At 37.7% G+C, this 26967-nt stretch overlaps 19 non-coding genes across 19 annotated transcripts; all 19 read right to left on the bottom strand.

The window, feature by feature from the left end:
• Positions 1–76: 76 nt before the first annotated feature.
• Trnal-uag (transfer RNA leucine (anticodon UAG)) lies at positions 77–158 on the bottom strand. The gene has a single exon. It is a non-coding gene; the product is annotated as a tRNA-Leu (tRNA).
• Positions 159–545: 387 nt separating this feature from the next.
• Trnal-uag (transfer RNA leucine (anticodon UAG)) lies at positions 546–627 on the bottom strand. Its single transcript has one exon. It is a non-coding gene; the product is annotated as a tRNA-Leu (tRNA).
• A 387-nt stretch (positions 628–1014) lies between these two features.
• Trnal-uag (transfer RNA leucine (anticodon UAG)) lies at positions 1015–1096 on the bottom strand. Its single transcript has one exon. It is a non-coding gene; the product is annotated as a tRNA-Leu (tRNA).
• A 387-nt stretch (positions 1097–1483) lies between these two features.
• On the bottom strand, positions 1484–1565 carry Trnal-uag (transfer RNA leucine (anticodon UAG)). Its single transcript has one exon. It is a non-coding gene; the product is annotated as a tRNA-Leu (tRNA).
• Positions 1566–1952: 387 nt separating this feature from the next.
• Positions 1953–2034, bottom strand: Trnal-uag (transfer RNA leucine (anticodon UAG)). Its single transcript has one exon. It is a non-coding gene; the product is annotated as a tRNA-Leu (tRNA).
• A 388-nt stretch (positions 2035–2422) lies between these two features.
• Trnal-uag (transfer RNA leucine (anticodon UAG)) lies at positions 2423–2504 on the bottom strand. Its single transcript has one exon. It is a non-coding gene; the product is annotated as a tRNA-Leu (tRNA).
• Positions 2505–3360: 856 nt separating this feature from the next.
• Trnal-uag (transfer RNA leucine (anticodon UAG)) lies at positions 3361–3442 on the bottom strand. Its single transcript has one exon. It is a non-coding gene; the product is annotated as a tRNA-Leu (tRNA).
• Positions 3443–3830: 388 nt separating this feature from the next.
• Trnal-uag (transfer RNA leucine (anticodon UAG)) lies at positions 3831–3912 on the bottom strand. Its single transcript has one exon. It is a non-coding gene; the product is annotated as a tRNA-Leu (tRNA).
• Positions 3913–10232: 6320 nt separating this feature from the next.
• On the bottom strand, positions 10233–10314 carry Trnal-uag (transfer RNA leucine (anticodon UAG)). Its single transcript has one exon. It is a non-coding gene; the product is annotated as a tRNA-Leu (tRNA).
• Positions 10315–10702: 388 nt separating this feature from the next.
• Trnal-uag (transfer RNA leucine (anticodon UAG)) lies at positions 10703–10784 on the bottom strand. The gene has a single exon. It is a non-coding gene; the product is annotated as a tRNA-Leu (tRNA).
• Positions 10785–11172: 388 nt separating this feature from the next.
• Trnal-uag (transfer RNA leucine (anticodon UAG)) lies at positions 11173–11254 on the bottom strand. The gene has a single exon. It is a non-coding gene; the product is annotated as a tRNA-Leu (tRNA).
• A 388-nt stretch (positions 11255–11642) lies between these two features.
• Positions 11643–11724, bottom strand: Trnal-uag (transfer RNA leucine (anticodon UAG)). Its single transcript has one exon. It is a non-coding gene; the product is annotated as a tRNA-Leu (tRNA).
• A 387-nt stretch (positions 11725–12111) lies between these two features.
• Trnal-uag (transfer RNA leucine (anticodon UAG)) lies at positions 12112–12193 on the bottom strand. The gene has a single exon. It is a non-coding gene; the product is annotated as a tRNA-Leu (tRNA).
• A 6374-nt stretch (positions 12194–18567) lies between these two features.
• Trnai-aau (transfer RNA isoleucine (anticodon AAU)) lies at positions 18568–18641 on the bottom strand. Its single transcript has one exon. It is a non-coding gene; the product is annotated as a tRNA-Ile (tRNA).
• Positions 18642–19190: 549 nt separating this feature from the next.
• Trnai-aau (transfer RNA isoleucine (anticodon AAU)) lies at positions 19191–19264 on the bottom strand. The gene has a single exon. It is a non-coding gene; the product is annotated as a tRNA-Ile (tRNA).
• A 545-nt stretch (positions 19265–19809) lies between these two features.
• Positions 19810–19883, bottom strand: Trnai-aau (transfer RNA isoleucine (anticodon AAU)). Its single transcript has one exon. It is a non-coding gene; the product is annotated as a tRNA-Ile (tRNA).
• A 163-nt stretch (positions 19884–20046) lies between these two features.
• On the bottom strand, positions 20047–20120 carry Trnai-aau (transfer RNA isoleucine (anticodon AAU)). The gene has a single exon. It is a non-coding gene; the product is annotated as a tRNA-Ile (tRNA).
• A 163-nt stretch (positions 20121–20283) lies between these two features.
• Trnai-aau (transfer RNA isoleucine (anticodon AAU)) lies at positions 20284–20357 on the bottom strand. Its single transcript has one exon. It is a non-coding gene; the product is annotated as a tRNA-Ile (tRNA).
• Positions 20358–20902: 545 nt separating this feature from the next.
• On the bottom strand, positions 20903–20976 carry Trnai-aau (transfer RNA isoleucine (anticodon AAU)). Its single transcript has one exon. It is a non-coding gene; the product is annotated as a tRNA-Ile (tRNA).
• Positions 20977–26967: the final 5991 nt, after the last annotated feature.

Below are 26967 nucleotides of genomic sequence, written 5' to 3' on the forward strand. Positions count from 1 at the left end.
AGGGCACAGGTATTTTAGTTAACCTCGCAGAGGTCTTGTCTATCTTTGAAGGGATCAAGGACAAAAACAAACCACATGGCAGCGGTGGGATTCGAACCCACGCCTCCGTAGAGACTGGTGCCTAAAACCAGCGCCTTAGACCACTCGGCCACGCTACCTATATGCTAAACGTTTCATGAAACAACGTCTTAACCTTCACACTAATCCTAAAATGTCATATTTAAGAGTATACCGTCTTCGATCATCCATCCCTCTCAGACAACCGATTAGCTCAGTAAGTTGCTAATAAGGCGGATGTCGTGGATACAATCCCCATGTCAACCACGTATATGTTGAGTTTTCTTTGACGATTTGGATAATATTTTTCAGTTATGACCAAGACTCCCTATAGTCAAAAATGGAGTGGTGAAAACCTTTGGAAAGCGACATGCATCACGAACCCTTTCACTTTCTGGTAATCCTTGGTAAGAAGGCACAGGTATTTTAGTTAACCTCACAGAGGTCTTGTCTATCTTGGAAGGGATCAAGGACAAAAACAAGCCATATGGCAGCGGTGGGATTCGAACCCACGCCTCCGGAGAGACTGGTGCCTAAAACCAGCGCCTTAGACCAATCGGCCACGCTACCTATATGCTAAACGTTTCATGAAACAACGTCTTAACCTCCACACTAATCCTAAAATGTCATATTTAAAAGTATACCGTCTTCGATCATCCATCCCTCTCAGACGACCGATTAGCTCAGTAAGCTGCTAATAAGGCGGATGTCGTGGATACGATCCCCATGTCAACCACGTATATGTTTAGTTTTCTTTGACGATTTGGATAATATTTTTCAGTTATGACCAAGACTCCCTATAGTCAAAAATGGAGTGGTGAAAACCTTTGGAAAGCGACATGCATCACGAACCCTTTCACTTTCTGGTAATCCTTGGTAAGAAGGCACAGGTATTTTAGTTAACCTCATAGAGGTCTTGTCTATCTTGGAAGGGATCAAGGACAAAAACAAACCATATGGCAGCGGTGGGATTCGAACCCACGCCTCCGGAGAGACTGGTGCCTAAAACCAGCGCCTTAGACCACTCGGCCACGCTACCTATATGCTACACGTTTCATGAAACAACGTCTTAACCTCCACACTATTCCTAAAATGTCATATTTAAGAGTATACCGTCTTTGATCATCCATCCCTCTCAGACGACCGATTAGCTCAGTAAGCTGCTGATAAGGCGGATGTCGTGGATACGATCCCCATGTCAACCACGTATATGTGTAGTTTTCTTTGACAATTTGGATAATATTTTTCAGTTATGACCAAGACTCCCTATAGTCAAAAATGGAGTGGTGAAAACCTTTGGAAAGCGACATGCATCACGAACCCTTTCACTTTCTGGTAATCCTTGGTAAGAAGGCACAGGTATTTTAGTTAACCTCACAGAGGTCTTGTCTATCTTTGAAGGGATCAAGGACAAAAACAAACCATATGGCAGCGGTGGGATTCGAACCCACGCCTCCGGAGAGACTGGTGCCTAAAACCAGCGCCTTAGACCACTCGGCAACGGTACCTATATGCTACACGTTTCATGAAACAACGTCTTAACCTCCACACTATTCCTAAAATGGCATATTTAAGAGTATACCGTCTTTGATCATCCATCCCTCTCAGACGACCGATTAGCTCAGTAAGCTGCTAATAAGGCGGATGTCGTGGATACGATCCCCATGTCAACCACGTATATGTGTAGTTTTCTTTGACAATTTGGATAATATTTTTCAGTTATGACCAAGACTCCCTATAGTCAAAAATGGAGTGGTGAAAACCTTTGGAAAGCGACATGCATCACGAACCCTTCCACTTTCTGGTAATCCTTGGTAAGAAGGCACAGGTATTTTAGTTAACCTCACAGAGGTCTTGTCTATCTTGGAAGGGATCAAGGACAAAAACAAACCATATGGCAGCGGTGGGATTCGAACCCACGCCTCCGGAGAGACTGGTGCCTAAAACCAGCGCCTTAGACCAATCGGCTACGCTACCTATATGATAAACGTTTCATGAAACAACGTCTTAACCTCCACACTATTCCTAAAATGGCATGTTTAAGAGTATACCGTCTTCGATCATCCATCCCTCTCAGACGACCGATTAGCTCAGTAAGCTGCTAATAAGGCGGATGTCGTGGATACGATCCCCATGTCAACCACGTATATGTTTAGTTTTCTTTGACGATTTGGATAATATTTTTCAGTTATGACCAACGACTCCCTATAGTCAAAAAAGGAGTGGTGAAAACCTTTGGAAAGCGACATGCATCACGAACCCTTCCACTTTCTGGTAATCCTTGGTAAGAAGGCACAGGTATTTTAGTTAACCTCACAGAGGTCTTGTCTATCTTGGAAGGGATCAAGGACAAAAACAAACCATATGGCAGCGGTGGGATTCGAACCCACGCCTCCACAGAGACTGGTGCCTAAAACCAGCGCCTTAGACCACTCGGCCACGCTACCTATATGCTAAACGTTTCATGAAACAACGTCTTAACCTCCACACTAATCCTAAAATGTCATATTTAAGAGTATACCGTCTTTGATCATCCATCCCTCTCAGACGACCGATCAGCTCAGTAAGTTGCTAATAAGGCGGATGTCGTGGATACGATCCCCATGTCAACCACGTATATGTTTAGTTTTCTTTGACGATTTGGATAATATTTTTCAGTTATGACCAAGACTCCCTATAGTCAAAAAAGGAGTGGTGAAAACCTTTGGAAAGCGACATGCATAACAAACCCTTTCACTTTCTGGTAATCCTTGGTAAGAAGGCACAGGTATTTTAGTTAACCTCACAGAGGTCTTGTCTATCTTGGAAGGGATCAAGGACAAAAACAAACCATATGGCAGCGGTGGGATTCGAACCCACGCCTCCGGAGAGACTGGTGCCTAAAACCAGCGGCTTAGACCACTCGGCAACGGTACCTATATGCTACACGTTTCATGAAACAACGTCTTAACCTCCACACTATTCCTAAAATGGCATATTTAAGAGTATACCGTCTTTGATCATCCATCCCTCTCAGACGACCGATTAGCTCAGTAAGCTGCTGATAAGGCGGATGTCGTGGATACGATCCCCATGTCAACCACGTATATGTGTAGTTTTCTTTGACAATTTGGATAATATTTTTCAGTTATGACCAAGACTCCCTATAGTCAAAAATGGAGTGGTGAAAACCTTTGGAAAGCGACATGCATCACGAACCCTTCCACTTTCTGGTAATCCTTGGTAAGAAGGCACAGGTATTTTAGTTAACCTCACAGAGGTCTTGTCTATCTTGGAAGGGATCAAGGACAAAAACAAACCATATGGCAGCGGTGGGATTCGAACCCACGCCTCCGGAGAGACTGGTGCCTAAAACCAGCGCCTTAGACCAATCGGCTACGCTACCTATATGATAAACGTTTCATGAAACAACGTCTTAACCTCCACACTATTCCTAAAATGGCATGTTTAAGAGTATACCGTCTTCGATCATCCATCCCTCTCAGACGACCGATTAGCTCAGTAAGCTGCTAATAAGGCGGATGTCGTGGATACGATCCCCATGTCAACCACGTATATGTTTAGTTTTCTTTGACGATTTGGATAATATTTTTCAGTTATGACCAACGACTCCCTATAGTCAAAAAAGGAGTGGTGAAAACCTTTGGAAAGCGACATGCATCACGAACCCTTCCACTTTCTGGTAATCCTTGGTAAGAAGGCACAGGTATTTTAGTTAACCTCACAGAGGTCTTGTCTATCTTGGAAGGGATCAAGGACAAAAACAAACCATATGGCAGCGGTGGGATTCGAACCCACGCCTCCACAGAGACTGGTGCCTAAAACCAGCGCCTTAGACCACTCGGCCACGCTACCTATATGCTAAACGTTTCATGAAACAACGTCTTAACCTCCACACTAATCCTAAAATGTCATATTTAAGAGTATACCGTCTTTGATCATCCATCCCTCTCAGACGACCGATCAGCTCAGTAAGTTGCTAATAAGGCGGATGTCGTGGATACGATCCCCATGTCAACCACGTATATGTTTAGTTTTCTTTGACGATTTGGATAATATTTTTCAGTTATGACCAAGACTCCCTATAGTCAAAAAAGGAGTGGTGAAAACCTTTGGAAAGCGACATGCATAACAAACCCTTTCACTTTCTGGTAATCCTTGGTAAGAAGGCACAGGTATTTTAGTTAACCTCACAGAGGTCTTGTCTATCTTGGAAGGGATCAAGGACAAAAACAAACCATATGGCAGCGGTGGGATTCGAACCCACGCCTCCGGAGAGACTGGTGCCTAAAACCAGCGCCTTTTTTTTTTTTCTTTAATAACATTTTATTACAGGAAATATGTTACATGAAGCATTTATATTTTACAGATAAATGTTTAAAAGGTATCACAGATGTTGATATTATATCATATTCTATTTAAACATTTCATTCATGAAAGTGTGGCTTAAATATCAGCTTATTTCCATCTAATATCATGAAGTTAACTGGCATAATATAACGCAGTATAAAAATATCAGCACGTTTTTTAAATTGGTAATGTGCCCACAAAAGATTGAAGTGACATTTTACATAAGAATTAAACAATTTTTCCAGATTGAGGTTGCATTGCTGTAAAGATAGGATTGTTCTTTTCTTAAAAACAGAAATTCTATATACTGACAGCAATATGTTTATACTATCTTGAAAAGAGACTGATTTGTCGGGTTGAAAACCAAAGAGAAGCCAGGAAACTAGCTGATTAAATGAAACTCCAGTGTCTAGGAACAGGTCTGTGAACAGAGATTTAAAAACAGAAATTGTGTCATATAATTCATCACAGAATACAAACATGTGAAACAAATCTTCGACTTCATTTTTACAAACCGGACAAAGGTTTGTGTCTGTTTTGCCATATTTGAACAATTTTTCATAAGTGAAGATAATATCGTGGCTTAATCTGAAATCCAAATCTATTTGCTCAGATGATTTGTCATTGAAGAATACATTTTTCCATACTTTATTCCAATTGATATTAACAGCAAATTTATCCCAGAAGGAAATGGCTGTTGGTTCACAAAATAATTCTTTTACAAATAAGGAATAACTAAATTTGACTGTAAGTTCTTTAGAAGCAATATTTCTATCATCTGTGCAAATAAAAGCATCTGTATAGTGTCCATTGTTATCATTTATCGTTTTATTGTACAAAATGGGCAACCATTCATTTGGTAGAGATTGAATAATAATAAAATATGCAGTTTGTATCGTTGACACAGAGATATCATGTCGGTTGTCGTTTACTATCTCTATTATTGCCGAAAGTGGTAGGAAGCCAGGGATAAACTCATAACAAATATCTGCAACAGTAACAATACCTGAATCAATAAAAAATGTAAACAGTAGCGTCTTTCCTTGATGGCAAATATGTGGATTATGAAACAATGGTTGAGACATGATATCCCTGAGCTCCGTGACAATTAGTCGCCTGCTGCACGTGATTTCGTCCCATGCTTTCAGAACCTCAGCATAGAACGGGTTGATACGGCTCAAACCAGGACGACTGTAAACAATGCTAAAAATATTTTTAGTTAAACACATATTCATGTATTGGGATATAAATATGGAACACGTTTGTTTCCATACTGCATAAAAATTGCGATCCATGAATTTTCTAATCAACTTTAATCTGAATGCATATATTTTGTATTTTAAACTTGGAATTGATAATCCTCCTTGTAAAAAATGACCCAAACATGTTGAATGTTTGATAAGAGGAGTTTTACCACACCAGATAAAATGTGAAATGATTGAATCAATCTCTTTCCTTGCCCACTCCGGGACAGGCACTACATGCACAGTATACCACAACCTTGACATGATAAATGTATTTATAACAATAGACTTCCCTTGCAGGGTTAACTTTCTTTGTGACCAAAATCCCAACAGGGATTTAAGTTTCGATATTTTGATTTGCCAGTTTTTACTTTCACAAAGAGCTTTATCTGGACCAAGGAGAATTCCTAAAAATTTGACACAGTCATTTTTAACAATAATTGGTAAGTTAAAATTCATACTGTTTGTGCGGGCTGTACCTAAACACAAAACTTGAGATTTTGTTACATTGACTTTTGCCCCTGTAGCATCACAATACTCACTGACAGTGTTAAAGGTATTATATACAGACTCAGCATCAGACACTGTAACTGTTGTGTCGTCTGCATGCTGATATATTAAAGACGAGCAATGACTATTGATTTTTACCCCATGAATAGATGAATCAGCCTTAATTAACAAATTTAAAGGTTGACTAACAATAACAAATATTAAACTGCTGAGCGGATCACCTTGTCTGACAAATTGGCCAATTGGAAAATATGGTGTGAGGTGACCATTAATTTTGACACTGCTTTTTAAATCAGTGTATAAAGTTTTAATCCATGAAATGAAAGCTTTACCGAAGTTTAGTTTTTCCAAAATCTTGAAGATGAATGAATGCGAAACACGATCGAATGCTTTTTCTTGATCTATGGTGATTAAATATGCATTTTCATTAGCGTCTTCTACGAGGTCAATTACATCTCTCACAGATAGGATGTTGTCCGAAATATCTCGTCCTGGAACACAACATGATTGTTCCGGTGAAATTATTTTTGCCATAACTGTTTTTAATTTAAGTGCAAGTGAACGAGAGATAAGTTTAGAATCAACATTGAGTAATGAAATTGGTCTAAAATTTCTGATGTCAGTTTTATCACCCTTATTTTTGTAAAAGAGGCTAATGACACCCTTTTTCATGGATCTTGACATGCTTTTTTCTTCAAAAATACATTTCACAACCCGTGCAAATATGGGTTTTAGTATATCCCAAAATTCAGCATAAAATTCGACTGTGAGACCGTCATTACCAGGCGATTTATGACGTTTCATACCTTTTAAAGCTTTAGTGAGATCTTCTATTGAAATAGCTTCATCAAGACTATCTCGATCTTCCTCTGGAAGAACATCAGTTATTAGATTCAGAATTTTATCTTGTTTATATAAATCAGTTTCTCCGGATGAATACAATTTAGAATAGAATGTATATGCATGATCAAGAATATCTTCGGTTCGACGAGTTAAACCATTTTCCGTCATTATTTCCTTAATGCAGTTGGATTCCTGTTTACATTTCTCCAAATGTAAGAAAAAAGACGTATTTTTATCACATTCCAATGCCCACTGAACTTTTGAGCGGAGAATAGCCCCTTCACATTTATTTTCCTCATAAATCTCCAATTCTTTTTGAAGACTTTGGATGTATGCAATATCATGATTAGGAGATTTAGATAATTTGTCATACTCACGTCTTAGATTATTTTGCAATTTATAATATTCATATTTTTCTTGTTTACTTTTTTTGCAACTAAAATATATTGCACATTTTTTGACTTGATATTTGAGATTGTCCCACCATATTAATGTTTCATCTTCATAGAGTGAACACAATAAATTTTCATTGATGATACTTATGACTTTTGACTTAAATTCAGTGTCCTGTATTAACTGATTATTAAAAACCCATAATCCAGCACCTCTCTCTACACGAGAGAAATCTAAATTAAGACAGGTGATATTGTGATCACTTTTAGTTGAATATTTGATATATGTGTTTATTGCATAAGGAATTAATGATCTAGAAATCAGAAAGAAATCAATGCGAGACTGTTTCATTTCGCCTTCGACAATTTGCTGTCTTGTGAATTCTCTTTTATCTGGATTTCTGTACCTCCAAATGTCACATACATTTTTGGAATGAATAATACCCTGTAATTTATCACTGCTTCTCATATTGAATGTTTTCATATTTGATGCTCTATCCATAAATATATCTAATATCTCATTATAATCTCCCGCTGCTATCACGTTATCGCCTGATAGATATGTTGCTAACGTGTCAAAAAACACAATTCTGTCTGTCGTATTGTTTGGGGCATATAGATTGACACATGAATACAAAATATTGTCATTTTCAAAAGTAACTTTTAAGAGTCTACCATTGTTGTCACAGCTGTGAAAATTTACCTTGTTGGGAAAACGTGATGAGAAAAGTATTGCAACTCCTTTTCTTTTTCCATTGGGACAATTGTTGAAAAATATTTGTCCTTGCCAAAAATGTTTATATTGTTTGATGAAATCATCATCCCAGAAAGTTTCCTGCAGAAAACAAATGTCTGCATGTGAATTTTTCACGGTTGTGAAAACATGATCTACTTTTGGTAAATCACGAAGACCATTTACATTCCATGACATGATTAACACCATGAGAATGAACGTTTGACAAGAGAGATACATGATTATTCTTCCTGTTCACATTCACTTTCATTCACACTATCATTTCTTGCCTCCACTTTGGCTCTGGACTCAGCTTTGGCTCTCGCCTTGGCCTTTCTCATCTGTTTCATACTCATGCCATTCTCTCCATTAGCTGCTTTTTTCCTCTTTCTTTCTTCTGACAAGTTCACAACCCTTTCTTCATTCATGCCCTGAATCTTTCTAAACTTAGTACCCTGCTTAACATCAGAGTTATCATCTATTTTCTCTGAACTAACCCCTTTCTCTCCCTTTCGTTCATCTGCGATCTCGCTTTTATCCTCTCTTCTCTCATTCCCACTTTCTACATTCATTCCTTCTTGTACATTATCGTCAGCCATAATGTGCTCTGTAACAGATGTAGCAGCCGGCATTTTATCAGTGGGGGCCGACAACGACCAGTCATTCTCATGAATGGCTGCCTCACTGTCAATCGTTTCCATATTCACACTGAAAGGGTCAACAGTGACATCGTCATTAATTATTTCTTCTTCCGATATTGAAGTATCTCTACTGAGTTCTGCGACTGGTTTGTCGTTCCTGTCATTATTACACATACAGTGACTCATTTTGTTTTTGCATACGTCACAACGTTGTTTTTGAGGACATGCCCTTGCTATATGTCCCTGTCCATGGCACACACGGCACTCCACAGATGGACATTCAGCCATAACATGATCTGTTTCAAAGCATAAATTACATGTTTTGACTTGTCCATTGTGTATGACCCGAAAGGGTTGTGGGCCGTCGCAAGTGTTAAATCGTACACTGTAAGGTAGTGATTTCAGTTGCCCTGGAAATTTCACTCTTACATACCTTGTTCCATCTGTGATCTTTCTCTTTGCATCTTTTATAAAATGCCTTTTGATGTTGGAGATAACCTCAACTCCAAATGCATGTAACATGTCAATGATTTGACTGTCTTCAATGTATGGGGTTAGATGTAGAAATGACACAATCAAAGATCGATCCGTAACAATTCTACTGTTGTACGATTTTCCTTTGATAGAAATACCCCCAGCCACAACTTTTGCTGTTTCCTCGTCACACAGTGTAACTTCATAACACCCGCCTCGTGGCACACAGGCAAAAACACTATCATCACCAAAGTCATCTTCTATTGCATTAATGATGTCTGATGCTTTCACTCTATCAAATCCAGTATCCACTCTTAATGTCGCTTTTTTTTGTACTCACGTTTCCGAAAGTCAATCGAGGACAGTCCGCCATGTTGTCTCTCTTCATCATGAGCCTTGTCCGTGCCTTGTCCCTGCATTGTGCAGGTCAAGGCGTGCACACGTTGCTACTTCTGATCGGCGTGGATTATTGAGGGTGTAGATGATGTTTTACATACCCTTGTTCACTCCTTCAATCGATATTTATCCCAAATTACGAACAATCGCAGGAGCTGATGTCAAACCGTCCACCCTCTTTCAAACCAAGGGAGGCAACCTTCCTATATGCTAAACGTTTCATGAAACAACGTCTTAACCTTCACACTATTCCTAAAATGGCATATTTAACAGTATACCCTCTTTTATCATCCATCCCTCTCAGGCGACCGATTAGCTCAGTAAGTTGCTAATAAGGCGGATGTCGTGGATACGATCCCCATGTCAACCACGTATATGTTTAGTTTTCTTTGACGATTTGGATAATATTTTTCAGTTGTGACCAACGACTCCCTATAGTCAAAAAAGGAGTGGTGAAAACCTTTGGAAAGCGACATGCAAAACGAACCCTTTCACTTTCTGGTAATCCTTGGCAAGAAGGCACAGGTATTTTAGTTAACCTCACAGAGGACTTGTCTATCTTTGAAGGGATCAAGGACAAAAACAAACCATATGGCAGCGGTGGGATTCGAACCCAAACCTCCGCAGACACTGGTGCCTAAAACCAGCGCCTTAGACCACTCGGCCACGCTACCTAGATGCTAAACATTTCATGAAACAACGTCTTAACCTTTACATTATTCCTAAAATGGCATATTTAACAGTATACCCTCTTTTATCATCCATCCCTCTCAGACGACCGATTAGCTCAGTAAGTTGCTAATAAGGCGGATGTCGTGGATACGATCCCCATGTCAACCACGTATATGTTTAGTTTTCTTTGACGATTTGGATAATATTTTTCAGTTGTGACCAACGACTCCCTATAGTCAAAAAAGGAGTGGTGAAAACCTTTGTAAAGCGACATGCAAAACGAACCCTTTCACTTTCTGGTAATCCTTGGCAAGAAGGCACAGGTATTTTAGTTAACCTCACAGAGGACTTGTCTATCTTTGAAGGGATCAAGGACAAAAACAAACCATATGGCAGCTGTGGGATTCGAACCCACGCCTCCGCAGAGACTGGTGCCTAAAACCAGCGCCTTAGACCACTCGGCCACGCTACCTATATGCCAGACGTTTCATGAAACAACGTCTTAACCTTCACACTATTCCTAAAATGGCATATTTAAGAGTATACCTTCTTTTATCACCCATCCCTCTCAGACGACCGATTAGCTCAGTAAGTTGCTAATAAGGCGGATGTCGTGGATACGATCCCCATGTCAACCACGTATATGTTTAGTTTTCTTTGACGATTTGGATAATATTTTTCAGTTGTGACCAACGACTCCCTATAGTCAAAAAAGGAGTGGTGAAAACCTTTGGAAAGCGAACTGCAAAACGAACCCTTTCACTTTCCGATAATCCTTGGCAAGAGGGCACAGGTATTTTAGTTAACCTCACAGAGGTCTTGTCTATCTTTGAAGGGATCAAGGACAAAAACAAACCACATGGCAGCGGTGGGATTCGAACCCACGCCTCCGGAGATACTGGTGCCTAATACCAGCGCCTTAGACCACTCGGCCACGCTACCTATATGCTAAACGTTTCATGAAACGACGTCTTAACCTTTACATTATTCCTAAAATGGCATATTTAAGAGTATACCCTCTTTTATCATCCATCCCTCTCAGACGACCGATTAGCTCAGTAAGTTGTTAATAAGGCGGATGTCGTGGATACGATCCCCATGTCAACCACGTATATGTTGAGTTTTCTTTGACGATTTGGATAATATTTTTCAGTTGTGACCAACGACTCCCTATAGTCAAAAAAGGAGTGGTGAAAACCTTTGGAAAGCGACATGCATCACGAACCCTTTCACTTTCTGGTAATCCTTGGCAAGAGGGCACAGGTATTTTAGTTAACCTCACAGAGGACTTGTCTATCTTTGAAGGGATCAAGGACAAAAACAAACCATATGGCAGCGGTGGGATTCGAACCCACGCCTCCGCAGAGACTGGTGCCTAAAACCAGCGCCTTAAACCGCTCGACCACGCTACCTACAGCTAAACGTTTCATGAAACAACGTCTTAACCTTCACACTATTCCTAAAATGGCATATTTAAGAGTATACCCTCTTTTATCATCCATCCCTCTCAAACGACCGATTAGCTCAGTAAGTTACTTATAAGGCGGAAGTCGTGGATACGATCCCCATGTCAACCACATATATGTTTAGTTTTCTTTGACGATTTGGATAATATGTTTCAGTTGTGACCAACGACTCCCTATAGTCAAAAAAGGAGTGGTGAAAACCTTTGGAAAGCGACATGCAAAACGAACCCTTTCACTTTCTGGTAATCCTTGGCAAGAAGGCACAGGTATTTTAGTTAACCTCACAGAGGACTTGTCTATCTTTGAAGGGATCAAGGACAAAAACAAACCATATGGCAGCGGTGGGATTCGAACCCACGCCTCCGCAGAAACTGGTGCCTAAAACCAGCGCCTTAGACAACTCGGCCACGCTACCTATATGCTAAACGTTTCATGAAACAACGTCTTAACCTTCACACTATTCCTAAAATGGCATATTTAAGAGTATACCCTCTTTTATCATGCATCCCTCTCAGACGACCGATTAGCTCAGTAAGTTGCTAATAAGGCGGATGTCGTGGATACGATCCCCATGTCAACCACGTATATGTTTAGTTTTCTTTGACGATTTGGATAATATTTTTCAGTTGTGACCAACGACTCCCTATAGTCAAAAAAGGAGTGGTGAAAACCTTTGGAAAGCGACATGCAAAACGAACCCTTTCACTTTCTGGTAATTCTTGGCAAGAAGGCACAGGTATTTTAGTTAACCTCACAGAGGACTTGTCTATCTTTGAAGGAATCAAGGACGAAAACAAACCATATGGCAGCGGTGGGATTCGAACCCACGCCTCCTCAGAGACTGGTGCCTAAAACCAGCGCCTTTTTTTTCTCTTGAATATAATGTTTATTCATGATAGAAATATGTACAATAAAATGTTACAATGCATATGAAATATGATCATAGCTTTACATTCAAATAGCTAAACATTAAATCTTGTTATCAAAAGGATGTTTAAAGATTAAACTTTCTACATCAACCTGTAGAAATGAGACTGGGAGAACATACCGTTCAATAAATTTATATGGTTGCTTGTCACGTTTATATTTCGCCCATAATAACTTGAAATGCCGTCGAGTATAACTTTTGAAAAACTTTACTAAATCTATTCTTGTATTTTGAAGTGTCATAATAGTTCTTCTCTTGAATACAGAGATTCTATAAATCGAAAGTAGAATATTGAAGCTTGCTTCACAGGATTTAGCTTCCTTTGAATTAAATCCAAAGAGAAGCCAACTTGCAAGTTGATTTAAAGTATATCCAGTGTTTTTAAAGACATCAGTGAACAAATCTCTGAAAATGTTGATAGTATTCTTCAATTCATCACAAAAAATAAACATATGGAAAATGTCTTCAACAGCATGCTTACATATAATGCATTCATTTGAATCTACACTTCCATACCTGTATAGTTTGTCATAAGTATATATTATGTTATGACACACTTTAAAATCAAGATTAATTTGTTCTGCAGATTTATCAGTCAAAAACACCCATTTCCATATATTTTCCCAATCCACATTGACTGCAAATTTATCCCAGTAAGCTTCAGACGTTGGCTTCGTAAAATGTCTTTTCTGAAGTAAACTATAACTAAACTTTACAGAGAAATCTTTTGACGAAAGAACCCCATCATTTATGGCAATATATATGTCATGATTATCCTCTTGATTAAGATCCCGAGTATTGGTGATAATACTCCTGCGCCAATCCTTAGGCAGAGATGATATAATAACGTTGTAGGCATTTTCGATAATTGAACATTGTACATCATTCTGTTTTTCCTGAATTAATTCTACAACAGCAGAACATGGTAAAAACCCAGGGATAAATTCGTAAGAAATTTCTTTAACTTTAACTACTCCAGCTGCAATAAACGAGTGAAAGAGCAGCGTTTTCCCTTGGAAACGCACGTGCGGATTTTGAAATAATGGCTGGTTCATGATCTCCACGTGCTCACTTGGAAAATGTCTCTTGCTGCACGTGATTGCATCCCAGGCTGACAACACTTCAGCATAAAACGGGTGTATCTGGGTTAGCGATACCTGGTTGTAAACAATGCTGAAAATATTACTTTTTAGACCCATGTTTAGATACCTGGAAAAGAACAACCAACATGTATTTTTCCATAATGAGTGAAACTGTGGATTGAATAGTTTTTGGATATTTTTTGTTCTGAAGGCAAACATTTTGAACTTGAAGCTTGGGAGTGCTAATCCACCTTGATAAAAGTGACCTATACATGTTGATTGCTTTACAAGCGGATTTTTATTATTCCAGACAAAGTTAGAAATACACATTTCAATTTCCCTGATTGCCCACATTGGTACTGGTTGTGCACATACAGTGTTCCACCATTTAGATAGAATAAATGTGTTTACAACAATTGATTTACCTTGGAAGGTTAAATTTCGTTGTGACCACAATCCAAACAATGATTTCATTTTAGCAATTTTAGTTTGCCAATTGCCCTTGTCACAAAGGTTTTTATCCGGGCCAAGGAAAATTCCAAGTATTTTAACACAGTCGGTTTTTACTGCAACAGGAATGTTAAAAGAAACATGATTTAAGCGGTTTGTACCAATACACAAAACTTCTGACTTGGAAAGATTAACTTTGGATCCAGTAGCTAAACAAAACTCATTCAGTGTATTAAAGGTATTGTAAACAGATTGGACATCAGATACTGTGACAGTAGTATCATCAGCATGTTGATATAAGAGTGATGTACAATTGTCAGATAATTTAATGCCATGAATATGCACATTATTCTTAATAAGCAAATTAAGAGGTTCACTGATGATGACATACAGTAAACTGCTAAGTGGATCTCCTTGTCTTACAGACTGACTTAAGGAGAAATATGGTGTTAGATGACCATTAACTTTGATACTACTTTTCAGGTCAGTGTATAAAATCTTTATCCATGATATAAAATTATCACCAAAGTTCAATTTTTCAAGTGTTTTGAACAAAAATGAATGTGAAACTCTATCAAAAGCCTTCTCCTGGTCAATAGTGACAATATAAGCATGATCTTCATTCTCATCTGCAAAATCAATAACATCTCTCATAGAGTGAATATTATCAGATATGTCTCTCCCTGGAATACAACATGTTTGTTCAGGGGAGATAATTTTAGACACAACAGTCTTTAATCTTAAGGACAATGTACGGGAGATAAGTTTTGAATCAACATTCAAAAGTGAGATAGGCCTGTAATTACGAATATCTCTTTTGCTCCCTTTCTTCTTAAAAAACAGACTTATTACGCCCTTTTTCATTGTTCTGGACATATGTTTCTCCTGAAATATACAATTCACAATGTTAACGAAAATAGGTTTCAACACATCCCAAAATGTAACATAAAATTCAACAGTAAGCCCATCATTACCGGGTGATTTACGGCGCTTCATTCCCTTTAAGGCTGTTGTTATTTCTTCACCAGTAATACCCACATCCAGTTTGTTTCTGTCTTCATCTGATATACAATCAGTTACTAAACCTAGAATTTCATCCTGCTTATCTGCGTCAGTTTCTACTGCTGAATATAGGTGAGAATAAAACTTGTATGCATGATCCAATATGTCCTCAGTGGACTGAACTAGCCCATTGTCTGTTTCAAGTTCCTTTATACTGTTAGCTTCTTGTTTACTTTTTTCCAGGTTTAGAAAAAATGAAGTATTTTTATCTGAGTCTAGAGACCACTGAACCTTGGATCGAAGAATCGCTGCTTGACATTTACTATGCTCAAAACGCTCTAAATCTTTTTCAAGATCTTGAATATGGGAGATATCATGATTTGGAAATTTAGAAAGTTTTTCATATTCAATACGTAACGACTTTTGAAGTTTAAAGTATTCACTTTTTTCTCTCTTAGCTTTTTTGCATGAATAATAGATAGCGCACCTTTTGAATTTGTACTTTAAACAATCCCACCATACCAATGGTTTTGATAGATAGGTTTGGCACACAACATTTTCATTAATAATATTTTGAACTGCGTTTACAAATTCTGCATCTTCTAATAGTTTATTGTTAAGAATCCATAAACCTGGTCCCCTCTCAACTTTACTGAAATTGATATGAAGACAGTTGATGTTATGGTCACTAATACTTGAATATTTTATGTAGCTATTTATAACAAAAGAAATAAGTGATCTAGATATGAGAATTAAATCTATACGTGACTGCTTGATGACACCATCAACAATTTGTTGTCTTGTATATTCCCGTTTGTTGGGATTCCTGTATCTCCATATATCACACATATTTTTGTTATTCAATAACGTTTGTAAACGATTGCTACTTTTCATATTAAATGTTTTCATATTAACACCTCTGTCATAGTACACATCTAAAATTTCATTATAATCCCCTCCAGCAATTACATTATCATTGCAAAAATAATTGGTTATTTCATCAAAGAAGGCTATTCTCTGACCAGGTTGATTCGGAGCATAAACATTGATACATGTGTATTCCGTATCTTCTATGTTAAACACAACCTTCAGGATTCTACCATCAATGTCTGAATAGATTTGTTTAACGTCATATGGAAATTTGGAATGAAATAAAATGGCAACCCCTTTTCTTTTTTCTGTAGTACAATTACTGTAAAATAGTTTTCCATGCCACATATGTTTATAATGTTCAATAAAGTCGTTATCCCAGAAGGTCTCTTGTAAAAAACATACGTCACTGTGAGATTCCTGAAGAGTTGAAAAAACAGTTTCTATTTTTCCAATATTTCTGAGGCCATTAACATTCCATGATGAAATAATCATGACAAAGAGTCCTGTTGTAAGTAGAAATGGGTATTTCATGTTAATTTTCTGAATCGGTTCCAGGGCGTCCTTTTCTTCTATTTTTTATTTGAATTTGTCTCAGAGTTCTTTTTTTCCTTTTACCAGTAACTGTTTGGTAGGCATCACTTGTGGATACCTGTTGACTGGTTTCAGGAGTTGCCACGTCCGACATATGAGGTTTGTCAGTGTTTGGATCATCGGTCTCCTGCATTTTAGCCACATCGTCATTATCTCTGTTCATCACATTCAAAACTGCGATGTGATTGCCGAACCTAGCAGGTGTGGGAACAGGTGTGGGAACAGGTTCATGGCTGTCAGTGTCTGTGTTATCATCACTCAACTCTGTATCATCCAGAGCAGGATCTGAGGGCTCAATGAAGCAGTCACATCTGTCTGAATGGAGGCCACATATCGTGCATCTCTTAGATGTATCACTAAGTGAGGCGTGATCTTCAGGGGTGTTGTGAATGTCTGAGGTGGTGCGCCCTGTACATTCTTTGGCTATGTGCCCAAGTGTTTTACATTTATAACACCTTACTTCTGGACAGTTCCTCATGACATGGTCAGGAGAGTCACAATTGTAGCACACCCTGATCTGATTATTGTGCAGCACTCTTAAGTATTTGGGGCCGTGCACTGTATCGAAACTCATCGAGTATGGAAGTGATTTAACCTCTGGGGGAAATCTTACTTTCACATATCTCGTTCCATCGACAATATCAGTGCCCTTGTATTTTCGCCTTCTAATTGGTGATAGAAGTTCGATATTTCTGTTAACAAGCTTGCCTCTTATATCCGAATCCTTGATGTAAACAGGTAGGTGCATGAAAGAAACCATAACGGTGGGGTTATATAGGAAGCTACATTGATATATGTCACCATCAATTTCCAGTCCTTCATCTACTAGTAGCTTTGCATCGACAACGTCTTTCAGAGATAATTCAAAGCAATCCCCACCTCTCAACACAACTCCGGTCACATGTCCCACCATCTCCAGCGCTCCTCTGATAACGGCCTCCGCACGAATCTTAGATGTATCTCCCACATCAACAATAATCGTTGTATCCTTCGAGAACACATCTTCAACATCAGTTACTGTTCCAACATCAACACTTCCATTTTTTCTCGGGACTTGAGCCGCCATTTTAACACGTGCAGTGCAAACAATGCACACACAAAGTCTCAAACAACCTCAAAATCCGAGATAATGAATGTCCAATACGGTCTGATCTGTCCAGAACAAATGTAGAACACGGGTACAGAATATTGGTGTGGATAGCATACTCTGCACAAGTAAATTTACCATCAGTCACGAGAGCCGAGGTAAACACGTCCGCCCTCTTTCAAACCAAGGGAGGCAACCCAGCACGGCGCTCTAACCAGCTGAGCTAATCGGCCAACTGAGAGAGTGGCTGAGCCAATTGAAGATATAGACTCTTGAAAAACCCATTTTAGGCATGGTGTGAAAGTTAAGATGTTTCTTTCAGATAGCGTGGCATAAGGCACCTTGCATGCTGTCTCTCCAGAGACGTGGTTTCCAATCCGACCACTCACACATATGTAACTCATAACCACCCCTGTGGCTTCTACACGTACTGACAAATATGTGTGGGATTCTTTAGAAGTGACAGACACTTTATCATGACATCAGAAATCATTTTATACATAAGCTAAATCGACATTTCTTTCAATTGGCATGTCCAGATTTCTTCAATTTCGGAACATGAACAGCTTTGCTGTGTTCCTTTCCTTTTATGTGTTAATGACAATTTAACCAGATAAAATATTTCAAGATTTCAATTGAGGAGACTGAATTATTTCATGTTTTTCGCAAAATACGAGTGTGATACATAACATCAAAAGGCAATTGATTGTTATAAGCATTATATAGAAATGGTTGGGAGTGAAAGTGAAAATGCAATGCAAGCACAAAAACTTCCGTGGCCAATATGGGGATCGAACCCATGACATCCGCGTTATTAGCACGGCGCTCTAACCAGCTGAGCTAATCGGCCAACTGAGAGAGAGGCTGAGCCAATTGAAGATATATACTCTTGAAAAACCCATTTTAGGCATGGTGTGAAAGTTAAGACGTTTCTTTCAGATGCCGTGCCCTAATTAAGGCACCTTGCATGCTGTCTCTCCAGAGACGTGGTTTCCAATCCGACCACTCACACATATGTAACTCATAACCATCCCTGTGGCTTCTACACGTACTGACAAATATGTCTGGGATTCTTTAGAAGTGACAGACACATTATCATATGACATCAGAAATCATTTTATACATAAGCTAAATCGACATTTCTTTCAATTGGCATGTCCAGATTTCTCTAATTTCTGAACATGAACAGCTTTGCTGTGTTCCTTTCCTTTTATGTGTTAATGACAATTTAACCAGATAAAATATTTCAAGATTTCAATTGAGGAGGCTGAATTATTTCATGTTTTTCGCAAAATACGAGTGTGATACATAACATCAAAAGGCAATTGATTGTTATAAGCATTATATAGAAATGGTTGGGAGTGAAAGTGAAAATGCAATGCAAGCACAAAAACTTCCGTGGCCAATATGGGGATCGAACCCATGACATCCGCGTTATTAGCACGGCGCTCTAACCAGCTGAGCTAATCGGCCAACTGAGAGAGAGGCTGAGCCAATTGAAGAGATATACTCTTGAAAAAACCATTTTAGGCATGGTGTGAAAGTTAAGACGTTTCTTTCAGATAACGTGGCATAAGGCACCTTGCATGCTGTCTCTCCAGAGACGTGGTTTCCAATCCGACCACTCACACATATGTAACTCATAACCACCCCTGTGGCTTCTACACGTACTGACAAATATGTGTGGGATTCTTTAGAAGTGACAGACACATTATCATATGACATCAGAAATCATTTTATACATAAGCTAAATCGACATTTCTTTCAATTGGCATGTCCAGATTTCTCCAATTTCGGAACATGAACAGCTTTGCTGTGTTCCTTTCCTTTTATGTGTTAATGACAATTTAACCAGATCAAATATTTCAAGATTTCAATTGAGGAGACTGAATTATTTCATGTTTTTCGCAAAATACGAGTGTGATACATAACATCAAAAGGCAATTGATTGTTATAAGCATTATATAGAAATGGTTGGGAGTGAAAGTGAAAATGCAATGCAAGCACAAAAACTTCCGTGGCCAATATGGGGATCGAACCCATGACATCCGCGTTATTAGCACGGCGCTCTAACCAGCTGAGCTAATCGGCCAACTGAGAGAGAGGCTGAGCCAATTGAAGATATATACTCTTGAAAAAAACAATTTTAGGCATGGTGTGAAACATAACATCAAAAGGCAATTGATTGTTATAAGCATTATATAGAAATGGTTGGGAGTGAAAGTGAAAATGCAATGCAAGCACAAAAACTTCCGTGGCCAATATGGGGATCGAACCCATGACATCCGCGTTATTAGCACGGCGCTCTAACCAGCTGAGCTAATCGGCCAACTGAGAGAGAGGCCGAGCCAATTGAAGATATATACTCTTGAAAAAAACAATTTTAGGCATGGTGTGAAACATAACATCAAAAGGCAATTGATTGTTATAAGCATTATATAGAAATGGTTGGGAGTGAAAGTGAAAATGCAATGCAAGCACAAAAACTTCCGTGGCCAATATGGGGATCGAACCCATGACATCCGCGTTATTAGCACGGCGCTCTAACCAGCTGAGCTAATCGGCCAACTGAGAAAGAGGCTGAGCCAATTGAAGATATATACTCTTGAAAAACCCATTTTAGGTATGGTGTGAAAGTTAAGACGTTTCTTTCAGATAGCGTGGCATAAGGCACCTTGCATGCTGTCTCTCCAGAGACGTGGTTTCCAATCCGACCACTCACACATATGTAACTCATAACCATCCCTGTGGCTTCTACACGTACTGACAAATATGTCTGGGATTCTTTAGAAGTGACAGACACATTAACATATGACATCAGAAATTATTTTATACATAAGCTAAATCGACATTTCTTTCAATTGGCATGTCCAGATTTCTCCAATTTCTGAACATGAACAGCTTTGCTGTGTTCCTTTCCTTTTATGTGTTAATGACAATTTAACCAGATAAAATATTTCAAGATTTCAATAGAGGAGACTGAATTATTTCATGTTTTTCGCAAAATACGAGTGTGATACATAACATCAAAAGGCAATTGATTGTTATAAGCATTATATAGAAATGGTTGGGAGTGAAAGTGAAAATGCAATACAAGCACAAAAACTTCCGTGGCCAATATGGGGATCGAACCCATGACATCCGCGTTATTAGCACGGCGCTCTAACCAGCTGAGCTAATCGGCCAACTGAGAGAGAGGCTGAGCCAACTGAAGATATATACTCTTGAAAAACCCATTTTAGGCATGGTGTGAAAGTTAAGACGTTTCTTTCAGATAGCGTGGCATAAGGCACCTTGCATGCTGTCTCTCCAGAGACGTGGTTTCCAATCCGACCACTCACACATATGTAACTCATAACCATCCCTGTGGCTTCTACACGTACTGACAAATATGTCTGGGATTCTTTAGAAGTGACAGACACATTATCATGACATCAGAAATCATTTTATACATAAGCTAAATCGTCATTTCTTTCAATTGGCATGTCCAGATTTCTCCAATTTCGGAACATGAACAGCTTTGCTGTGTTCCTTTCCTTTTATGTGTTAATGACAATTTAACCAGATAAAATATTTCAAGATTTCAATAGAGGAGACTGAATTATTTCATGTTTTTTGCAAAATACGAGTGTGATACATAACATCAAAAGGCAATTGATTGTTATAAGCATTATATAGAAATGGTTGGGAGTGAAAGTGAATATGCAATGCGAGCACAAAAACTTCCGTGGCCAATATGGGGATCGAACCCATGACATCCGCGTTATTAGCACGGCGCTCTTTTTTTTTTCTTGATAAAATTTATTCACAGGAATATAATACAAACGCAGACAGTGCTGACACTGCCACCACAAAGATAAAAAGGGTATCACAGAAGTTGGGTGGCAGTGGTTAACATTTGAATTCTAAAGACAGAAATATGAGAAATAGATTTTTACATTTGATTATGTACACACATCTTTAAAGACAGAAAAAGGTGTATGTGGATCAGACCATTCTCATTTATAGGTAGAATGAGTCCTACATTTTTATTTTTATTTTTTATTTTTAAACAAAATTTGAAAAAAACCTCATGTTTTAATGCAATGTTGAGTAAATAACTTTGTAATTGATTCATTTTTCAATAGTCAACCAGCATTAAACTACAATGACACTTTATGAAAGATTTGAAAAAAGCTTTCATGTGAAATGAAATAGTATAAGTAACTTATAATTGAGTTAATCAAGAGGATGTTTCAGAAGAATGTCATTCCCATCTAACTCGATGAGGTCATTAGACATTATGTATTTTTGAATAAAGACATGCAATCTTTTCTTTTTTGTGTAATGATACAAAAGAAATGTGAGATGTCTCTTTACCAAGGATTTGAAAAATGTGTTTATGTGAAAAGAGACTGTACCTAGGCTTATAACAACTCTTCTCTTAAATACTGCCAACCGATAAATTGATAACAATATATCTAACAATGGTTTTGCCGACACACTTCTCTCAGGAAGAAACCCAAACAATAACCACAGCGAGAATTGTCCAAGAGTGAACCCAGTATCTTGACACACATCAGTGAGGATATCAACAAATAGTGATTGTAAGAACGATAACTCTTTACAGAAGATGAACAAGTGCAGCACATCTTCTTTTTCATTTTGACAAACTGGACAAATATCTGTGTCTGTCAAACCAAATTGGCTGAGTCTGTCATATGTGTAAATAATGTTATGGGCAATCTTAAAATCTAGTTGTATACATTCGGCTGATTTGTCATTTTGATACACATTAACCCAAACATCTTTCCAGTTGATGTCAAGAGATATATTATTCCACCAATTCATTGCAACTGGTTTTTTAAAATATTTTGTTCTGAAAATTTCATAACAATATTTCACCGTAAACAGCTGCACGGATACATCTTCGTTCGCTATAGGACAAAGTATTTCTTTACAAGGAGGATTTATGACAGCATCAGACAATATGATCTGTTTCCAATCTGTTGGAAGCGCATATAAAATAACAGCATAACCATTCTTGATTGTGGCCACATCAACATCAGGTATTGTTCCTTGTACAATTTCAACAATACTATCAGGTGACAAAAATTGTGGTATAACTTCATAGCAAATATCTTTTATGCAAGTGATCCCACCGTCAATGAATGATTTAAACAACAAAGTTTTGTTCATATACAAAATTAGAGGGTTGTTGAATAAAGGCTGACACATTATCTCCGGTAAAGTGGTAGGTTTGCTTCTCTTACCACCACAGATGTCCTCCCAGGCAAGCAACAACTCAGCATAAAAAGGATTTACATGCAACATATCTTTTTTGTCAAACTTTAAACATAGTATGTTTGATTGTAATCCCATATTTAAATATTTTGAAAAGAAGAAAGACATAGTTGCTTTCCATAATGAGTCTAATTTATAATCTAAGAAAGCTTTTAACAGTTTCAATCTTAAAGCATACTTTTTAAGGCACAAATTGGGTATATTTAAACCACCTTCTGTACATTTGCCCATGCATGTCACAGCTGCTATTTTTGGCTTTTTATTTACCCATAAGAATTTTGAAAACATTTTGGAAAAGGCTACTTCTACCCAGTGTGGCACTGGTAACACTGTAAAAGAGTACCATAATCTAGAGGCAATGAGGATGTTTAAAACCGTGGCTCTGCCCTGCAGTGTGAGTTGACGTTGAATCCATGAATTAAGTAGAGTTTGAATTTTATTTATCTTTTTCGTCCAATTTAGTGTCTCACAAGTGGCCAAGTCAGAGCCAAGATATATTCCCAGAAGTTCAACACAATCTTTTTTAACTTTCACGGGAAGACTAATGTTACATTTATTGAACTTGGCTTTACCAAGAAGTAACACCTCCGACTTTTGTAAATTGATCTTGGCTTGAGTTGCTTCGCAATAATATTTAATTGTTTCAAAAGTATTTTCCACTGACTGTGAGTTGCACACTGTAATAGTAGTGTCATCGGCATGTTGATATATTAAAGATGAAACATTGCCAATGTTGATGCCTTGAATATGTGGGTTCTCTTTTATTAACAAATTTGATGGTTCAGAAATAAGCACAAACAGCATGGAACTCATCGGGTCCCCTTGCCTTACTCCACGGGATAGTTTGAAATATGGACTTAAATGCCCATTACACTTGACAGAACTTTTAATGTCTGTATACAAAATTCTAATCCAGGATATAAAATTATTCCCAAAATTGAATTTTTGTAAAATATCCAATAAGTAATTATGTGAAACTCTATCGAAAGCTTTCTCTTGATCTACTTTAATTAAAAATGCATCTTTATCTTCACTATCCACTATATCAACTACATCCCTGACCGAATGTAAATTGTGTGCAATGTCTCTCCCTGGTACACAGCAGGATTGTTCAGGGGAGATAATATCTGACATTACAGACTTGAGTCTAAGAGACAATGTGCGTGATATTAATTTACAGTCAACATTGATCAGTGAAATAGGTCTGTAACATTTTAAATCTCTTTTATCACCTTTATTTTTATAGAATAAGCTGATAATACTGGTTTTCATAGAACGAGATAATTCCTTCTCTTCAAAGATACTCTGTGTAACATGATGGAAAAGAGGACATAAAATCTCCCAAAACTTGAGGAAGAATTCAACAGTTAAACCATCTGGACCTGGTGTCTTGTTATGTTTCATTCCTTTCAGTGCCTCTGTCAACTGTTTTTCAGAAATTGGAAGATCGCATTTAACTTTTTGTTCATTATTAATCGATTTCTGAATCATGTTTACAACTACTTGTTCTTTTACTTGATCAAATCCCTCATCTGTATATAACTTGGCATAAAATGATTGTGCTGTGTCTATAATGTCCTCTGTATTCCGTATCGTTGTTCCATCTTCAGTTATAAGTTCTTTGATTGAATTAGCTTGCTGTTTTGACTTTTCCAAATTCAAGAAATAAGAAGTGCATCTGTCAGATTCAAGAGTAAACTGTGCTTTTGATCTCAAGATAGCACCCCTACAGGTGTTGTTGTCATATTCTTCTAATTTATTTTCTAAATCACATAGTTGTGTAGATTGATACCCCGGTATTGAAGCTAATTTTTGATATTCAATTCTAAGTTTATTTTGAATGTTGTAATAATCATTTTTTGCCAGTCTACTTTTTTTGCTTGAATAAGATTTTGAAAACTTTTTAAATTGATATTTCAAGTTGTCCCACCACATAAGTGGCTCTGATGTAAAAAGTGGACATACTTTTGCTTCCTCAATAATATGACGAATTTTATTATAAAAGATACCATCTTCTAACAGCTGATTATTAAAAATCCAAACTCCTGGACCCTTTTCTATGTTACTGAAATCAACCTTCAGTGAAACAATGTTGTGATCGCTCATTTTACAGTATTTGATATAACAATGTATAACACTATGTAAAAGATGTCTGGATAAGAGAAAAAAGTCAATTCTGGATTGTTTTAAAACACCATTTACTGTTTGGGTTCGGGAGAACTCCTTTTTATCATAATTTTTGTGTCTCCATACATCAACCATACAATATTTTTGAATTATGGAAATAAGAGTGTCACTACTTCTTAGATTGAATGTTTTATTGTTAATGCCTTTATCCAAAACAGGATCTACTATATCATTAAAATCTCCCCCTACAAACATATTACTTGGTTCTAACCATCCTTCTAGCTCTTTGTAAAATGTTAACTTTTCTTCTAAACCATTAGGAGCATAAACATTGAGTAAATAATATTTTTTATCATCCACATCAATTTCTGCTTTTAATAGTCTGCCTTCAGAATCGTGTGCTATCATTCTAACTTCATGTTGAAAATTTTTGGATACTAATATAGCTACACCCCTGCGATTTATGTTGGTTGAGTTACTAAATAAAATTTTCCCGGCCCACATATGTTGATAGTTTTCAACAAATGTTCGGTCCCAAAACGTTTCCTGTAAGAATGCTATATCAACATGTGAACTATTTATAAGTGACATCACTTTTTCAAATTTACCAACATCTCTCAAACCATTGACATTCCATGACCATATACTGAACATGATGAGCAATGAGAGATGCATATTATACTTCAACATGTGTTTCATCTATATTTTTTCCCTTTTCGAGATTTAACAACATTCTTTTTTCTAGGGGCTCTTCCCCCAACATGTGCCCTAATTACCTCTTCATCGGGCTTGGATATTTTCCATTTCCCTTTCACGCTTCCTGGGGCACCATCCCCACGGTATGGCTGTGAAAGAACATTGTGATTGATCTCATTCGAGACTGCCATGCCATCATGAACATCTACAACCTCACTATTGTCATGATGTTTAAGATTAACTTTCTGTACAATATCTAACAGTGTGTCTGTTACATCATTCACTAAGTGAGCACTACAAGGAGATACATGTTTTTTGGCATCAGAACTACATTTGCCAACATGTAAACTTCTGTCAACGATTTCAAATAGTAGTTCATTGACAATATTTTGTGTTTCATTGTTTGAGTCAGTCACAAAATTGGTTACATATTTATCTTGTGACCTTTCCTCGTTGTCTTCCTCGGGGACATCTACAATTCCATCCACCCTTTCTTGATCTTTGTCATCTTCAATTGATACTTCATCACGAATAGGCCACCTTGCTAGAGTTGCATCCGTCTCTGTGTCCATGATGCCAATATCAACGTCATTTTCCTCATCCTTATCATGATCATCATGATTATCGTTATCAATGTCATCAGAAACATCATCATACCCATAGCAATCACACTCTACCGGTTTCAGTTTACATCTATGACATTTTGGAACACGACAGTTATTTTGAAGATGTCCTTGGTTCCCGCAGTTCCTGCATACAATGTTTGGACACATCTTTTTTTCGTGTTGGTCTGAAAGGCAGTGGTAGCATACTTTGATTTGCTCATTGTGAATAACTCTGAAAAAATCAAAACCTTCATGTGTCCTGAATTTGACGCTATAGGGAAGACTGCGGATCCCTGTTGGAAATTTTACTTGTGTATATCTTGTACCATCTTCCCAATTAGTGCCATGGATTTTCCTCCTGTGGATGGTATCCACTTCAATTATTCCAAACGCATGTAGGACGTTTCTAATTTCCTCATCTGTGGTATAGCTGGGCAAGTTCATAAATGAAACTACAACTCTGTT

This window comes from Haliotis cracherodii, unplaced genomic scaffold (assembly GCF_022045235.1).
Source record: "Haliotis cracherodii isolate W230 unplaced genomic scaffold, xgHalCrac1.p SCAF_33, whole genome shotgun sequence".
In the NCBI taxonomy this organism is placed as follows: Eukaryota; Metazoa; Mollusca; class Gastropoda; order Lepetellida; family Haliotidae; genus Haliotis; species Haliotis cracherodii.